The sequence below is a fragment of the Ochotona curzoniae genome, unplaced genomic scaffold (assembly GCF_017591425.1).
Source record: "Ochotona curzoniae isolate NIBS_2020 unplaced genomic scaffold, NIBS_Ocur_1.0 contig_3819, whole genome shotgun sequence".
Lineage (NCBI taxonomy): Eukaryota > Metazoa > Chordata > Mammalia > Lagomorpha > Ochotonidae > Ochotona > Ochotona curzoniae.
This window is the reverse complement of record NW_024466004.1, coordinates 37476786-37489219: the sequence shown is the minus strand read 5'-3', so window position 1 is coordinate 37489219 and position 12434 is coordinate 37476786. Positions and strand designations below refer to the sequence as shown.

Here is a 12434-nt window from a genome sequence, read left to right as displayed (position 1 = left end):
TATTTTCCATTGGAACTTTTTTTGAAAAATTAAGGTTAAAATAAATGTATAATTTCATAAAAGGATCTGGCATGTCTATTCAATGAAACACGATTATTTAAGCAATCATGTCTTCATTTTGGCATGGTTTTGTACTTTATCCTATTCTTTTACTTGATAATCCTTGATATTTCTTATTGTATTTTTAAATGTCATGATCATGTGCTCGCTTCGGCAGCATAAATGCTAAAATTGGAATGAAACAGAGAAGATTAGCATGGCCCCTGCACAAGGATGATCAAACGTGTTGGTGTTATCCATGGATAGTAGCTAGTACGGCTTCTAGTTCAAAAATTATAAAAGATGCTCCCTGTAGGTGAATGGAGTGTGAGAGGATACTTTGTGTAGATAAATAAAATTATGCAAGTGTCCTTCTAAAAAAGATCCCTTGCTTACCCTTTCCCTTTGGCAGGTGTTTTGGTAGAGTGGATATATTTTGATTGTTTTCAGATTCAGCCTTGTCATAAGTCGATTCACTCAGGAGATAATCAGGAAATGTACCATGTTACCAATCTCTGGGTGAAGTAAAGGTATGCCATCCTCAGTCCTTCCCAAAAAAAGGACATGCACAAACAATTGCCTAAACCCTTTACATCTATGATGTGTGTGCTTATGTGCGTGTGTGTTCCATTCCTGATCCTATAGCATATGAAACTGTTTACAAGAAGCCCCCACAGTGAAATGGTACCAAACTATAATTAGGAACCCTTGAATTAGAAATAAAATCAACATCATATATAACAAGACGGAAACACGGTGACCAAAGAGACCAAGTTACATTTTAAATTAGCCAAAACCTGTGACGCTGTTTCCCGACATTTCAAGTGAGAAGGGAAGTACAATCAACTACTTGTTCTCAATATAGAAGTTGTTTAGTGCTGAATAGTCCAGGCTAGACCAGGTCATGCTAGCACTGAATCTTACAGACTTATCACATGAAACACTGATTTCTTACACTGTAAATGGGCTGCAGGTTATCCAGCTCTCGTAACAGCACACTGTGGTGATTCAGGACTCCAGCACTTCTCTTGTGAATTCCCATTTCAACTTAACAATTTGTGTTGGCCATTGGAAGAATACCTACAGAAGAGGGTCACAATGTACCCATTCCTTCTTGTGAGCAACAGCTGATCTGGCACTTTGGTGTTGACAAGAAATTGTGGGAAATCAAGCCTGAACATGGGTAGCAGCCATGCCATGTTGGCAAGATTTGTGGGATTTGTGTTTTGTTTTGTGTTTGGGAACAGGAAGTCCCTACTGTTATCATTGTTATGTTTTCTATTTAGTGGAGTTGCTGAGAGGGTTTTCTGAAAATCTTTGCTCATGTTTTGAGGGATTATAAAAACATGGAAATCATAGAAATTCTTTTTTTTTCTATCTCCAAGGCATGTATCTTAGCAGCCAGGGATATATCCTTAAATATTTCCTCAGGAAAAATTAATGAAGTGAATTAAAATAGACCTTCTTTCAAGCTGTTCCAAACGAACACATTTCATAATCTTTATCATGGCTTCCTTGCCTTTTGGGAATTTTATTTAAGTTATTAAAAAATTCCCTAAAATTCTCGGCTGAAAAATTGGCTTCTGTTTTTTCTACAAAGCTAACTCACCTGATTTGTCAGAACAGCTTGAAAATGAAGTGCTAACTGGTGGGTTTTATTGAAAGGAAACCAAGTGGAACAACATATGTATTTTCTTAGGAAACTCAAAAAGCTCACAGTCATGTGCCGTTCCTTGGGGTGAATTCTTTGTTATGAATTACAACCTGCTTACTGATGAGTTGTTAATAAAAAGTAGGCCTGCTGGGCCATTATTTTTTTCCACACAGTACACACAGTTTAGTTTTCCTTCTTTCTTTCTTTTTTTTTTTTCTGAAGTTTTCATTAATGCACTGAGTGTGAATAAATCTGTTTCTAATTTGTAATTGTTTTCCCTTCATCTGGACAATAATTTATTGCCAAATCTAACACTTGTCCATTATTAACATCCTTCCAACAGGAACTTATTTTAATTTTTCTTTATGTTTTTTAAAAAATATTTTCTTGGCCTCGTCTGCTTTGTTTTTGAACAGGAGATGTGTGACCTGTGGCAATGGAAGGATGGCAGGCATTTTGTTGGGGAAGTGACATCCAAATCTGAGCTCCAAGGATGCCAGAGGTAACCCAGGCACTCCTGTTCCTGCCCATGTTACATTGTAAGGAAAGCCAGCCAGCTGGAGCTGTTTGGAGCTGAGAAAATGGGCTCAGGGAAAATTGTTGAGGAAAACTAGAAACAGATGGTAACCTGAGGTGGTAGGACAACTTTATTTAGTATGGCGGTTTTAGTTTGTTTATTTATTTTACATGCGCATCTGGTCACACTGGGGAGTCTCTATGCATACTCATTATTATACTGTTAATAGTATATCTTATTTGCCAAGGAATATTAGCAATTAAGTTCACTATGTATTCTAGTACATTCATATTTTAGTGGGTCTTTGTGAGGCGTGCTAGTGCTTAGGATTTTATATGGAAAGGGCAAAGAAGCCACTGTTTGAAGTTCTAGTGGTGTGGAAAATGTGTGTCTACCAATTAAGGATGTTAAAGTGGCTCCATCCCTCCTAAACTTGGTGGGTTGTCAATAAACAGGCAGCAGGGTGCTAATACATTACTGTGGTCGCATTCTTGATTCTGGACACATTCAAGGTTGCTGTGTTGCTTCCTTGTGGACACATGGATGATGAACACATTGGAAATATGAGTGTGGGTCTACAGACAGGAATTAACACATATCAATTAATGCCTCTTTTTCTCATCAAGATCTGCATTAATATTCAAAATTTATTAAAAATAGGTATGTAATTCAATTCAGGATTTAAGATATATGTTGCACAAATAACTTTTTCTTTTGGCTCCTATTGAATATAAATTTTCTCATTCTGAGTTCTTCTTATATTTACATTTTGGGATACTTATAACTCATGTGATGATTCTCACTGAGTTTGCCATGGTTCCCTCTTTGGGACTGGTCACTCTTTCATGATTTGTGGTTAATATGGTAGATTTGGAAAGTTTTACTAATTTCAATTTCATCCAGAAATATGACAAATCTTAGTATTGTCCAATTGAGTTCCCTAACCATGGGGAATCAGACTGAGTCTGTGCAAAGAATTGCTGCTTTAAATGTACTGGTTGTTCTGATGTTTGAATTGAATCCACATGGAAGTTGGTACTCGGGATTTTGCATTAGTGAGCAGGGCTGACAGTTATATAGTCACTTGTCCAAGTGCCTGTAAGGAATGAGAATTTTCTTGAAGAGGGTTCCAGTAAGGTAGGTGGTTGTGTGAATGTGTGTGTGTGTGTGTGTGTGTGTGTGTGTGTGTGTGTGTGTGTGTGTGTGTGAATGTGTGTGTGTGTAGCAGACTCTTGTAAGTATGTGCTACAATTATGTGAAACATAATTTTGTCTAGATAGCCCGTGCCTCTCAGAAAATAAAGATATTGCTCTCCTACAAAAGAGAGCAGATGCTTCTTTTGCATGGACTTGAGGAACATGGGTTCTCATCACAAAGGTGGATGTTGCTGAGAAATATGAAGTGTGACAGGTGGGAGTTGGTTGCCTCTCTGATCGCTACAGAAAATGGCAATGCCATCGCTAGGCCATTCCAGCCTTGCATTAGCACCACAGGAGAAGAGCACGAGGGGGTGACTTCTTGAGAAGTAGCATGTGGGATGAAGGAGCAGAGAGGACAAATGGAAATAATCTGGGAAATCTAAACCAAGGTTCTTAATGCCAATGTATTTCAGGAAGTCATATCTCTAGGAGAATATATATATATATACCAAAAATCTCAAATATTATTTTTCTATCAGTAGTTGATTATGTAGGATTCATTACATGCCAAAACACACTCTTCTTTCAATTCCTTTTTTTTCAATTTCTTTTCTATGAACTTTTTCCTTTTGCTTGAACAAAAAGTATATCACGACTGGTTATGACCAGAATATCATGCCCATTGCATGAGTAACACTGCTTATTTAGTAGGCAGACAAGTTTCTGCTTTAACTCTAAAAGATGAAAAGGAGCCTGAAGTTTGGAATCTGACCTTCTGGTTGGTGATAGTAGTCAGATTACTGATTCTGAGTCGTACAGAGAACTTACTTTCTGAGGACTAGAAAAAATAATGAATGTAAAGGTCATTTGGAGAGTAAGAATTTAAGAAAGCATAATAGCAAATCTGTTTCCTTTCACCTTGCTCTTCTGTGGAAAATACTGGTTAAGGATTGAAGATTAGATTGTATTTCCTTCTGCCAATGTGGGGCCCACCCCACGCTGATGGATTTTTCAGAAGTCTTCGTCCAGGTTTAGCGACAATGGTTCAGGGAAGTTTTCTTAGCCACCAAAGAGTGCTGGAATTTGATGGAGCACAAACTCATGTCTTCTGAAATCAACAGGGTTCTGGTGTTAGGGTTAAGTCAGTCTGGCTTCTTCATTACAAATGGAGCAGCCAGTAAATACAGGAACACAAATGACTCTTAGATGTAATATGCTTTTTAAAGGTGGAATAATATTACAGATTACAAAGGTGAACCAAAGAAAGAATTAAGGCAGCAAGAAGATATTTGGTTAAAGATTCAAGTCCAAACGAGGGAGAAGCCCTGTGAATTTTTCCCTTCCTTTGGCTGCAGGGGTAAACTGCTGGTGTGTGCTATGCTTCCAGTTTGCCAAGCAGATGCCACCCTCATTCCTTCCCTAAAAACTTTTTTACATAGTCTCAGCTTTCTCACCATAGGCAACCTGGATTACAAAATCGTCTGCAGACATGATTTATATAAATTTAAAAAATGGTGCATGTGTATTTGTGTGTTCATGCTGAACAGCACTCAATTCTTCCCTTTGACTCTGGTTTTTAGGACTTAAGCCCAGAAACAATAGGAGTCTAACACCTTACCATATGATCTCTTTCTTGTTTCTCTTTAAAACTGGTTTAAAAAAAAAAAAAACAGATTCCTTGAGTCCAAAACACTAATATGTCCTACACCTCCCGAGGGACTTTCTCCAACTCAGGCTTCTTCTTGGTTTATTGGGTCAAACCTTCTGAAACAGGACTGTGACGACACGTATCAGCTGGTGGTTGGATCTTCATGTCACGATTCTTCAAGTCCCAGAGCACTTGCTGTCAGGGTGATTTCCCTCTGTGCAGTGCTGAGTGCATGCGTGTGAAAACTTAAGTTTTTACTATCTCTCTCATCATCTCCAGAGGGAGTTCAGTCTCTCTGCTCTGTGTTTATCACAAGTCTGGATATTTTCAACTCCCACCCTACAGCTTTACATATACACTGGTCTGGATATCAGTTGTGTGTCTGGGAACATAATGAAGCATCAGAGTACATGTCTCAGATGAATAAAATGGATCCAACTCCCAGCATTTCAATCATGTCTTCACCAAGGAAAGCTGTTGTCATTCTAGGTGTTCCAAGATCTTTTTCCTCTTAGTTCTGAAGGGAATGAAGGATAGGATGTGGGTGACGTCATGTAGAATCTCTCAGTGGAATTAGAAATATTTTCCCTTCAATGTGGAGCCAGATTAAGGAAAAATCCTTAAAGCTGGCAAGCAAGCTGTGATCTTACTTTGCACAAAGTTCCCAAGGTCTCCAGATTAAAAGTCCAGGTTCCTCCTTTATTTGAGACGCCCAGCTTTACTAATCAATCACTCAGTCTTATTTTTCCAGTTGAAGCTGCTTTCCCTGACTTTGCATTCAGAAACAATAGTAGAGCAGATACCCAATGTCCAGCTCAGGAGAAGGGGACATTGTGGTTAGCTGCATAATGAGCTTCTCTCCTATCCCCTGTGGATATGCATGTCTTCACTGTGGGAAACTGTGAACATTTTACTTCGTGTGGCAAAAGGACCTGGGCAGATATGTTTATGTTAAAGATCTTGAGACAGGGAGAGTCTCCAGTTCTCCAAAATGATTTGGTTGGGCCATGAAAGTAATCACCAAGCTGGGAATAGAGGTAAAAACTGGATTGTTGGCAGGTAGGAGCCAAGAAATGCAAGCAGGTAGCAGTAGCATGAAGGATCAAGGGATAGATTTTGTCCTGCAACCTTCAGAAGCAATCAACTCCATTGACAGTCTGATTTTACTAGAATGCCATGTTTGCTTAAGGATATGAAATTTGTGTTTCTTCTGTTAAGGGAATTCCTATTCATTTTGCAGGCTATGGCTTATGTATGGCCTTTTTTCTAATAGGCACCCTTTCAAAAGCTCTTTGATCAACTTCATTGCCTCCCCAAAAGGGCTTAGAATTTTCTGAGTCTTGTTTCACATTAGGTCCACCATACTCCCAAAATTGCCCAGTTTCAGAAGACCACATGCAAATATTTGTTAGATGAAGAAATAGCTGATTAACAGAATTGATGATGCCTCATGTAATGAAAACCTCCACTTAATGAATGTTCAGGCGTAATGAGGTTGTCACTATACTGGCCAAAGATCTGGAATTCCTGGGGTGGAGATGCCTAGGGATTTCTAAACTTTGTCCTGGGCCAATTTCCTTCTCAAGGTCTGCTTTGTCCATCACTTTGGATGCTTCTACGGGTGAGCCTTACCATGAAATGGTCAGCTTTTCCTCTGCATTATGAAGATGGGATATGATGCAGCTGATGTACCCACAGCATTATTAGTATCCAGGATTGATCTGAATGGACACAGTTTTATTTTGTTAAATTTTACAAATTTGTTTTCTTAGATTTATTTGAATGTCAGAGAGATACACAGAGAAAAGCCGATCGAAATCTCCCATGTGCTGATTCATTCCTCAGATGCTCAAATTGCCTGGGCTGTTCCAGGCTAAAATCAGGAGTCTGAAACTCAGTCCCAGTACCCTATGTGGGTGGCAGAGCCCTGCTGTTTGAACAATCACCTGCTACCTCCCGGATGTGTATTACTTAGGAAGTGGAAACAGGAACAGAGCTTGGACTTAAGTGTGGCCACTCCCAGGATTGTCCTAAATGGCATCTTGACCATTGCTACTTCTAGTTCTCAAAGAGACCTTTGATTAGTGAATGCAAATGCATCACTGGGAAGAAAAACAGTGTTGAGGAAGGCTCAGTACTGTTCCCTAGAGCCTAACACAGGGTGGCTGGATGTCAGAAGGAGACCAAGGAAATACCAAAACATCCTGTCTAGAGTCTTTCCAGATTAGGATTTGTCACCCCCCAGATTACAAAGATATATCTGTTTCTACCCATTATGTTTCTTTGACTCTTTAAAGTGTGTGTGTGTGTGTGTGTGTGTGTGTGTGTGTGTGTGTGTGTGTGTGTGTGTAGGGGTGGGAGAGATTGGCACAAAGAAAATTTTATTTTTAAGAAATTGTTCTAGAGAAAAATAACTGAATTTAATAAAACCCTTTCTGTTATGAACTGCATCCCCAAAATGTGTGTGCTGAAGTCTTAGCAGAGAACTACTGTGCTGGAGATAGTCTTCAAGGATATAATTAATGTTAAATGGGGCTATTGAGGTGAGCCCTAATCCAATGTGAGTTCTGCCTTTACCAGAAGAGGAAATGTGCCATCTACAAAGGAGCAAGGCCTCACTTGGAACTCACCCTGCCGATGCTGTGAAGGTGAACTTCAGCCTGCATGACGGTAAGGAAGCAGATTTCTATTCTCTAAACCACTCAGTCTGTGCTCCTTGCTATGAAAGCCCTCGAAAACCAACTCATTCTTCTTAAGAAAACTAGAAATGAAAGAGATGTAAATTTATTTTAAAAATGATATTAGTTTGGATACTAACAGCCATGTTTTTGCTAGAGGTTATTTGGTCCTGTACCTATATTTTACAGATAAGTGTGCTAAAATTGTCTTTGGAGATGATTTGTCTTATGAGTAGGTCAGATATGTTTTTCATAAACATTCTAATAATTGACATTATATATTATTTATTTCTGCACTGATAGTGGAAAAGCAAGCTTAGGCACATTGCATCCAAATTTTCTGATGTTACAAAGGAAATCATTTAAGAGAATTATTTCTTCAGGTATTTCATGTGCTTACACACTGGCTTACATTGAAATATATTTTCTGTGGGCAGGAGGAAGGGTAGGATGAAAAGAACCATTGTGCTCCTAATTTTGCATTGTGAATATATATCAAGAAACACATTCTCAGATCTGAACCAGACTACAGTGATGCTTCTCTTGCCATTTAGGACTGCCTGTGTTTCTTGTCCATGCGAACCTGACTCTTCGTCTCTGGCTGTGTGCATTCCTCTTATAGTTCCTGAAGTATCCGCATGGTCTGTTATAGAGAGTTTAGCCATGGTTTCCATGTTGAAAACACACAAGTGGACTTTTTTTCTTGATTGGGAAAAAATTAACAGAAAAGGATTTTATAGAATCTATCCCTCCCCAACCCTCCCCTTACATTAATTTATGAAAAGGAATTCACAGTGATTCACAAGTTTGCCCCAGTGCCCACGGAAGTGCTCCATCTGAACTTGGACTCTTGCCTGATTCTCCTGTGGGCTAAGATCACTAGACTTTTCCCACCACCTGCAGCCACATATGTAGGGCAGAAGAGGAACCCTACATCCTAATGTCAGAAGAGTGGCTACGTAGTCACTTTGAGGATTCAGAAGGAGAGGAGGGATTTTCTGGCAAGGTACTAAAGGCTCACACCACTTGTTGGTGGACAGGTGTTGTGGTTTGTTTTCAGTTACCCTAACATAATATGCAGACTGGGAAAATGAGAGCAAATGGAAGCTTATTCACTTCTGGTTTCAGTGTCTGGGAAATCCAAGGGTGAGAGCTCACATCTCATAAGGATTTTCATGCTGCGTCATCAGGTAAGAAGGACAAGCAGGTGTATGCAAGAGAGAGGATGGGGTCAGAGAGCCAACCTAACTTCAAAAATCTTTTTTTCTGGGGACTGAACTGAGGCCTAGTAAGCTAATCCTCTGCCTATTAGTGCTTGCATCTCAAATGGATACCGGTTTGTGTCTTAGCTGCTGCACTCACAGCGCAGCTCTTTGTTTATTGTCTGGGAAGGCAGTGCAGAATGGTCCAAGGCATTGGGCCCCTGCAACTACCTGGGAAACCAAGGACGAACTCCTGCTGTCAGCTTCAGATCAGCTCAGCTCTGGCCATTGTGACCATTTGTCAAATGAATTGGCAGGTGGAAGACCTCTTTATTTTTCTTTTTCTCTCTCTTTAAAATCCGTCTTTCATATAAAAATAAGGCTTCAAAAAGTTTTGTTTTCTTATTTATTTGAGAGGCAGAGAAAGAGAGACCCCACATGTCTGCAATGGCAAAGGCAAGGAGCTGAATTCAGCTTCCCACATGGGTTTTAGAGACTCAACTGCTTGAGTTATTCTATGCTACCTCCCATGGTCTACATTAACAGAAAGGTGGGACTAGGAGCAGAGCTGGAATTCAAACTCTGGTGTGAATATGGGACCCAAGTATCTTAACTATTTTAATTTATTATTCATTTGTTCCCTAGGCAGATATACAAACATACATAGAGAGAGCAAGATATAGTTACTTTAATAGGAAGTTCACTCTTGCAATAACCCATTCCTACAGTAACTATAAGAAAGTATTCATGAAGACAGCTCAGCACTCAGAAATGTTACAATGGTTCTGAAACCTACCTGTGAATTTCTCAGGAAACAGCAAAACCACAGCAGTGAGGGCCTTTCCCTGTCCCCTCCAATCCCTACTCTTCTTGGTCCATGAGCTGAGGAAGGGGTAACACAACAGTTTAAAGAGGCAAGGAAGAAACAGGTGGAGGATACCTTTTAAGGTTGGATAAAGGTAAAAATCGACTAGAAAAATCGATTCTTTAAGAGAAGAACTTGGGCCAGGAAAAGAGACTTGAATTTGGATTATTTTATGGGAAAGTATAGCCATCTCTCAAAGAGGAGCCCAATTCTGAGACAAGGAGTCCTATAAGAGCAGCTTATTAGAAGTGTTTCTGGGCAAAACCTTCCGGGGATGAAGGAGAATGAATGATTGGAAAGAGAAAATGGCAAGGAAGGGTAGTCTCAAAAGGCTAGGCTTCTACATGGGTCACTCTCAGGGTGGTTAGTTGATGCCGGATATGGGCAAGAACTCTCTCTCTATCTGCCTCTTCCAGCATGATCTGAGTGTCCTGAGCACGTGGCTGTGATTCTTCCCCAGGGTAGTCCAGGAGCCAAGCAGCCAGCCAGGAAGAAGTGACATAGGTCACTTGCTCATTTCTTTACTTTAAAAGCAGTCACTAAACATCATGTGCTTTGAAAGAGAGGGACACAGGTTCTGCCTTTTAGGAGGAAGAGCATAGAAGAGTTTGTAAATGTGTTTTTCTTTATTTTCACAATTTTATTATTATTACTTTATGATACCATTCCATATACTTTGGGAATTCCCTTATTCCCTCCCCAAGCCCCCTCCCCTCCCCACTGATTTCCCTATATTATTACTATAGTATAGTTCTTGAAAAACAGGAATAAGTCCATCATTGCAGGCATGGACAGTGGCAGACAGTCCAGCATCCTAGTGTCAAGATATATTTCACAGTTTCATTGGGATTCCATCTTTGATCTGGAAGTAGAGATGCATACTACAATGTATCCTCATATCTGAAATTGATAGTCTCCATTGCACAGTTACTATATATTTCCTTAAATGAAAAGCCACAAAACAAAACAACAGGAAGAAAAGAAATTAACAGCACCATGAAGTTAAATAACATGCTACTGAATGACTAGTGTGTCACTGAGGAAATGAAAATCAAGAACCTTATTGAAGCAAATGATCCTACTGTGTGATCTATGAGTCAGTGAAAGACTTAATATGAGGAAAAAGCCATTTTGAAGAAATGAAAACAAAAACACAAATATCAAAATCTATGAGATATTGATTCTGCTGATCTTTGTTGATGAGATGTGTCTCCCACAGGCAACAAATAGATTTTTTTAATCCAGTCTACTAATCTGTTTGACTGATGGGTTTAAGATTTGCATTCAGGGGCCCGGTGCGATAGCACAGAGGTTAAAGTCCTCGCCTTGCACTCACTGGGATCCCATATGGTCGACAGTTCTAATCCCAGTGGCCCTGCTTTCCACCCAGCTCCCTGCTTGTGGCCTGGGAAAGCAGTGCAGGATAGCCCAAAGCCTTGGGACCCTGTACCCATGTAGGAGACCCGGAAGAGCTCCTGGCTGTTGACTTCAGATTGGCTCACCTCCAGCCATTGCGGTCACTTGGAGAGTGAACCATCCAATGGAAGATATTCCTCTCTGTCTCTCCTCCTCTCTGTATATCTGCCTTTCCAACTACAACAACAACAACAACAAATATTTGCATTCAGGGTTGATATAAATAGGTGGTAACTTGGTCCTGTCATTTTAGCAATGGGTTGTTCATTGCTTGATTTAGTCTTCAGTTGTTATTTTACTGGGATGTTCACATTTGCCTTTATCTTGGTGAGTGCTATTACTTTTCTCTGTCAAGACAACATCTTTAAGTATCATGTGTAGGGCAGGTCTGGAAGAGGCATATTCTTTGAGTTTTTCTTTGCTGTGGAAGAATTCTATTTCATTTTCAGAAAAAGGAAAGTTTTGCTGGGTACATTATTCTGGGCCAACAATTTTTTGTTTTTAGAATCTGGAATAAGTCGCTCCATTCTCTTCTGGCCTGTTGAGTTTCCTGTGAATCCAATTACCATTCTTCTGTGATCAGCTGTGAATTTAATTTTCATTCCTCTATATATCAATTGCTTTTTTTCATGAGCTTGATTATCATGTGTTGTAGTGAAGATTGCTTTTGGTCAACCCTGTTGTGATTTCTGTGCTCCTCCTGAATGTTGTATTCCAAATCTTTCTTTAGATTAGGGAAATTTTCCCTCATTATTTCATAAAATACTTTTTTTTTTTACCCCAGTGACTCTTTCTGCACCTTCTGGAATTCCCATAGCTCATATCTTTTAATAGTGTCTCTTAATTCTTAAATGCTTATTTTTTTTCTTTACCAACATTTTGATTGTTTCCCCATTGCGACAGGATATATCTTCCAATTCTGAGATTCTTTCTTCTGCCTCACTCATTCTATTATGGAGACTTTCCACGGAGTTTTTAATTTTCTCTGTTGTGATCTTCATTTCCAATAATTTGGTTTGGTTTTGTTTCAGTGTTGCTATTTCCTGTGTGACATATTCCTTAAATTCCATAAACTCCTGTACGTGCTATTCATTGTTGATAAGAAGCTTTATAACGAGTTTTCTGAATTCTGTATCTCCCATTTCCTTGATGTCTTCCTCAGTTAACTCTGAGGTTGGCAGAGGCTTTTGCTTCTTTGCAGGGGAGTCTTCAGTAAGATTCATTGTGCCTCTGTCTCTTCTTTTGCTGTGGTCATTGTACTTCTGGTTAGCAGGTC

At 39.5% G+C, this 12434-nt stretch overlaps 1 non-coding gene across 1 annotated transcript; it reads left to right on the top strand.

The window, feature by feature from the left end:
- Window positions 1-201: 201 nt before the first annotated feature.
- LOC121158895 lies at window positions 202-304 on the top strand. The gene has a single exon (XR_005884266.1). It is a non-coding gene; the product is annotated as a U6 spliceosomal RNA (small nuclear RNA).
- The last annotated feature ends 12130 nt before the right edge of the window (window positions 305-12434 follow it).